This window comes from Rhinopithecus bieti, unplaced genomic scaffold, assembly GCF_001698545.2.
Source record: "Rhinopithecus bieti isolate Rb0 unplaced genomic scaffold, ASM169854v2 scaffold_14936, whole genome shotgun sequence".
Lineage (NCBI taxonomy): Eukaryota > Metazoa > Chordata > Mammalia > Primates > Cercopithecidae > Rhinopithecus > Rhinopithecus bieti.
The window spans coordinates 2,837,811-2,843,916 of NW_016808811.1; the positions used below are offsets into that span (position 1 = coordinate 2,837,811).

At 33.7% G+C, this 6,106-nt stretch overlaps 1 long non-coding RNA gene across 1 annotated transcript in view; it reads left to right on the forward strand.

The window, feature by feature from the left end:
* The window catches only part of LOC108538901 (uncharacterized), an 86,876-nt gene that overhangs the window by 39,375 nt on the left and 41,395 nt on the right, over nucleotides 1–6,106 (forward strand). The window contains exon 4 of the long non-coding RNA XR_001888221.1: nucleotides 5,635–5,701. This is a non-coding gene — a long non-coding RNA (uncharacterized LOC108538901). The remainder of the gene's footprint in view (nucleotides 1–5,634; nucleotides 5,702–6,106) is intronic.

The window sequence follows — 6,106 nt, forward strand, 5'->3', positions numbered from 1 at the left end:
TTTTTTTTTTTTTTTTTAACTGAGTGGGAGTCTCACTTTGTTGCTGCCCAGGCTGGAGTGCAGTGACAGGATCTCGGCTCACTGCAATCTCCACCTCCTCGGTTCAAGTGATTCTTCTGCCTCAGCATCCCTAGTAACTGGGACTACAGGCGCCTGCAAACCAAGCCTGGCTTTTTGCATTTGTAGAGAAGGGGTTTCAATATATTGGCCAGGCTGGTCTCAAACCCCCGTCCTCAATTCATCTGTCCGTCCCAGCCTCCCAAAGTGCTGGGATTACAGGCATGACCCACTGCGCCTCGCTGAGGATGAGTCTTTATGAGATGATCCTCTTCCACTTAATAAATAATGTTTTATTTCCCTTTTGGTTTTCTTAACATTTTTTCTCCAGTTTATTTCATTGTAAGAATGGCATATATAATACATAGGACATACAAAATATATGTTAATCAACTGTGTATGTTCTTGGTAAGTCAACAGTAGGGCATTAAGTTTTAGGGGAGTCACACACTACATGCAGATTTTTGTGTGGGGGTTGGTGCCTCTAACTCTTGTATTATTTAAGGGTCAGTGGTACTTGGTAATAGTACAAAGCTTATCCTGATTTGTTCTCAATGGCAATTGTTACTTTAATATGAAAATACGCTCTGTATGAAGCTATGGGAAATACATTTATTTTTAAAGTCTAAATTGTTGGCTTTCATATTATTCTGATATGGAGCAAAACATGTTTGTGCTTCATACTTCACTAACTCTTAACTGCAGATAATGCACACAAGTGTTGAATAAATGAAAGCACAGGAACCATTATTAATATTAAAGAAATGTTAACGTGGCAGTCCGAAAGAATTAGGAGGTATTCTCTCTGACATCTTAGTTGGACTCAGGTTCTTAGTGGAGGTACAGCTTTGCTTACTGACAGCAAAACTTAATCTAGTAGAAATAGCCACGAACATTAAGCTTGTCTTTCTCAAAGTACCTAAATTTGAGGTAGGATATTTTATCGTATATATTTAAGATGTATAACATGATGCTTTAAGAGATATAGATTTTTTACATGTGTATATATGTGTATATGTATGTGTGTATAATTATTATAGTTAAGCAAATTAACCTATCAATCATTATGCTGTACAATTTCTTCTTATTATTATTTATTAGGCATTCATCCTACATAACTAAAAGTTTGTACTTTCTGACCTGCTTCTTCCCATTTCCAGCACTCCCTGCCCTGTCCCAGTAATGACTATTTTTTAGATGCCACATATGAGATTATGAAATATTTTTCTTTCTGTGTGTGGCTTATTTTAGCTAACATTATGTCCTCTTTTTCTCATTATAAATCAGTGTTAAGATTATTTCCTGTAAAATAAAGTTTCCAAATAAGTATCTACACTCATATAAAAGCGCAAACAAAATAAAAAGTTTATTGTTATGTCTCTCAAAGCAATTTGAATATTAACTAAACGTCTTCTTAATATAAAATTTTCTTATTAACAGTTTAAAAGAACAAAAGAGGGGCGTGTTCCAATTGTTGCTCAAATTATACTTTACATGAGTAAATATTTATTCCTTCTATTTCCTATACGGAGATTTTTTTCTCTTGATAAGTATTATTGAATAACTATATATTTTAGGAAAGAGTTCTGAAATGAATTTTTATTGACAAGATTCTAACCCGAAGTTCTCTATGCCACTGTTACTTGGATGGGCATATTTTAATTTTTTACACGATAGATTGATTTGGTAATTAATACAGATTATTTTTAAATTCCACACCTTCCTTTAACAAACTTTTAAATTTACTGATTCCATGACAACTGTGTCACATACAAAGATACACCATCTTTACTTTCAAGGAGCTTATAGTCCAGATATGGAAATGCAATGTTCAATATGGTTTAACAGAGATACTCTCAGGCCAGTGTAGGAACACATGGTGAACACCGTGCTCCTCAACACGCGTAGAGGGGAAGAGCCCTTCATGGAGATTGTACATATGAAGAAGAATTGGCTGGAGGTGTTTAAAAATATCTGTATCTGCATCTCTCTATATCTCTACATCTACATCTTTTTTTATTATGCCGGTATCTCTACCTATATTGATGTCTGTAACTCTATTTATGTGAATATCTGTATACATCCCATATGATAGGAGCATAGTGTGTTGCCTCAGGTTCACGTGTTTAGTAAATTTAAAATGAGTTAGTGTGGGTAGATGTGTAGCTCCTGGAAAGTGCAGAGTGGGAGATGACATTCAAATAAGTAGCAAATCATTGCAAAGTTTAATCAAGAGGAGGTAAATGTATAAATAGGACTGAAGCAGAAAAAGGAATTGGGAGCTATTATAGTATTTGAAGTCATGGATGATAAAAATAATGAACTAAAAAATGTGGCTGGGCAAGGGATGGCAGAGGCTTTTAGGATAGGGAATAAGAAGGTGTTGGGGACTAATTGATTGTGGGGAAGGGTGACAAAGAAGACTCACTCTGCAATGCCTCTTTTCTTTGGAGAAAGTAGAACTACATGAACATGGTGAAAAAAATAGGTAAGAAATAGACTGTAACCTCACAGAACTGAGCTTTCATTGGTGTATTTAGACCAGTAAATAAGATGTCCAACACAGTCCATAGTGCTGAGTGGAACAAAAAGGTAATTCCACTGTCTCAAACGTAGTGGGTTTAGCTGAGAAAGAGACACATATTTAAAGGATGGAAAATGAGTCTAGTTTGGGAGATAGTGACATGGATTCAATTGTGCATGCTTGGGAAGCTGTACTATATAATATTGAGTACCTGTAATTAAAGGTCAGAGATGCTGTTTTGAAAGTAGTTCAGTAGTTCAGTAGAGTTGGTAGCTGACGTGAGGAAGAGAGAAGATTCGCCTTTTCAGAATGACAGCAAGGCAAGAGGTTAGGGCCAAAAATGGAAACTTGGAGAAGGCTACATTTTAGAGTCACAGGAAGTAAGAGCCCATAATGGACATTGAGAAGGGAATATCACGTAGGTAGGAGAAGAACCGCATAAAAGATTGTCAAGGAAGCCAGGGCAGGACAGAATTTCAAGAAGGAAGGCATGCATGAATGTGTCCAATTTAAATAAGTTAAAAAAGGCAAGAAAAGAAAACTGATTTTTCACTTAGCAGTGAGGAGTTTGGGAATATACACAGGTGTATTACAGCTATGAAATGTGCCTCAAAAGCTATGAATAAAATAAAAAGGTCATCAACATTTGGATATATTTGTTTTAATAACAATATAGAAAAAGAAAGAGTGAAAAAAAATGTTCTACCTGATGCAATTTTTTTTTTTTTCTGAGTTAAACTTGAAATCAACAGTACTAGTAGTTTTGAGGGGTTTTTCCCCCACTGGAGATAAAATAAAACATAACCCATCATCCATCTTACCACCTTTTTCTGTTGTTGAAAGTGAATTCAGTGTCTAGCAACTAATCCGTATATGAAGTATATATATAAATTTTGTGTGCACATATATATGACACTGCATTCATATATTTTAAGGATCATATGTTCTTAAAGCAAAAACCACATGACAACACAGAGCTGTTACCACCCAATGAACATGATGTTGTAACAACACTTGTCAATTCCCAATTGAGAGAATCTAGGCTGCTTGAATATTTAAGGAATACATCTAAGACACAGGGACACTTATTTTCATTTCATATTTGACCAAAATTGAATGATTTTTCTTGAATAAAATCCAGTTAAGATTAATCATATCTTGTTATTACCTAATTTCATTATTAATAAATGAATTTAGCTCAAATATATTGTCACATTCTTAACTGTAAAATGCTCTCCAGTATATGTTCATTGTCACTAATGATTAGAGTTATAAATAATAAAATTTTGAAACTCAAATCACTTTTTCTAGATATGAACAGGATATTATACATAACATCTCTCTAACAAATAAAAATAAGAGTTCTTCATTCAGGACTGAACCTATACAATTTACTCAGAAATTATGTGCTAAACTCTGAAATAGCAAAATATAAACAAAAAAAGAAAATATATTTCAGACTGACTATGAGACCACCAAAACAAATTAAAATATATCTTAGGTGTTTTCAGAGGGAAAAAAAAAAAGGCAAATTAATAATGAGATATATTTCTTTACTCAAATAATGAACAATGCTTTCCTGAAAACATTTTATTTTCCATACAAAATAATGGACTGGTATGATTCTGAATTGTTGTCATATCATCATAATGTGAGATTATTTTTGCAACCTCTTTTGAGCTTATTATAAGTTAATTTGCTATATGCATTTTTAAAATATGTTTTCACTTTCTGGAAATTTATGTTTAAATTTGGTCTTCGAACATTTTTATTTAATGTATAAAAGGTGATCAGAATACATACATTTTGGTTTATGCTTGTAGACATGAATTTTAATTAACTCAGCAGCAGCTGATAATAAGATTATTAGCATGTACAAAGTGTGCAGTTAATAGAAGCAGAACTAGAGGTAATTCGTGGAATTATGTGTTTTTTCTACCGAGAAAGAGTATTCTAAATACTAATTATTTATGCCAGTCCAATCACTGCAAATATCATTAATAGTATCATTAAATCAATTGTAACACTACATTATAAGCACTAAATTGACTTACTGATTTGGTATCAGATTGGTGCAATAATGAGCTTATTAATATTTTCCAGGACTTATGTATATACACTGGGACAACTTGGATGTTTTGCAATAAACATTTATTGCTATTATTTTTTAAAGACAGGCTTACTGTGACATTGGCACAGTGTCTCTATGTCACATACATTTAAATTATTCAGTGATTTTAAAGATTTTTAATTGTTTTTATGTACTTATTTTATTAATAAAGCTCTTATAACTGTCATGAAATAAAAATGCTGTGCCCTTATAATTGCTAAAGTGGAATGTAAAAAATTTAGCATTAATTATTACTTGAAGGTCCAAGTATTTTTCTTTTCATGCTTCATTTTGGTTGCCCATGAGTGTGGTTTGGAGATAGTTGCAGGAAACCTCCAATCCTTTGCTGTGATTTACTTATTCCTATAGAAGAGGCATTTTTGTCTATAAGACATGCCAAGTGAGATACAGAGAACTAACATGTCCCTTTGATTCTGTTTGCAACGTGTTCTTTGTCCTCTTTCTTTTATTTGTTCCTCCTCCTTTATCTTTTCCATTGTTGTATTTTTAATTCCTTAACAAAGATACATATGGAACCCCCCCAAAAAAACAGTGACCTTTGTATCCTGATAAATACATTTATTTAAAAGTATTTAGAACTGAAATTCTCAAACTTTATGGTCTCAGAGACACTTTGCACTCTGAAAATATACTAAAGATCCCAAAAATTTCTATTGCTGATTAATAATTTATTAATATTTACTATGTAAGAAATTAAAATGGAAATAAGTTAAACATACAGTGATATATTCATTTATTTAAAATAGCAATAAAATGAACCACTTAATGCTAGCATACTAGTTTAATTAAAATAGACTATATTTTTTTAAAACAAAAATGGTGAAAAGAGTAACATTTTATAGTTGTCAAAACTTTAAAAATATCAGCCTTAACAGAAGGCAGATGGTTATTCATGTATGTTTGTACATTTAATCTGTTTCAGTATTACATGGGATATAGCTGCTGGAAAACTCCAGTATACACTTATGGAAGAACTAAAAGCAAAAAAGGTAAATAACATTTTAGCATTGCTATGAAATAGCATGACTTCATGTAACCCCTGAAACATTGTAATACTTTCCCGAGGACACCAGAATCCTAGGAAACTCTTTTTGAAATCACCAGTTTTGAAAGTACAAGTCGAAGAGTGCGGTGGCTCACACCTGTAATCCAACACTTTGGGAGGCCGAGACGGGCGGATTACGAGGTCAGGAGATCGAGACCATCCTGGCTAACACAGTGAAACCCCGTCTCTACTAAAAATACAGAAACATTAGCCAGGCATGGCAGCGGGCATCTGTAGTCCCAGCTACCCAGGAGGCTGAGGCAGGAGAATGGCGTGAACCCGGGAGGGAGAGTTTGCAGTGAGCCGATATCGCGCCACTGCACTCCAGCCTGGGCGGCAGAGCGAGACT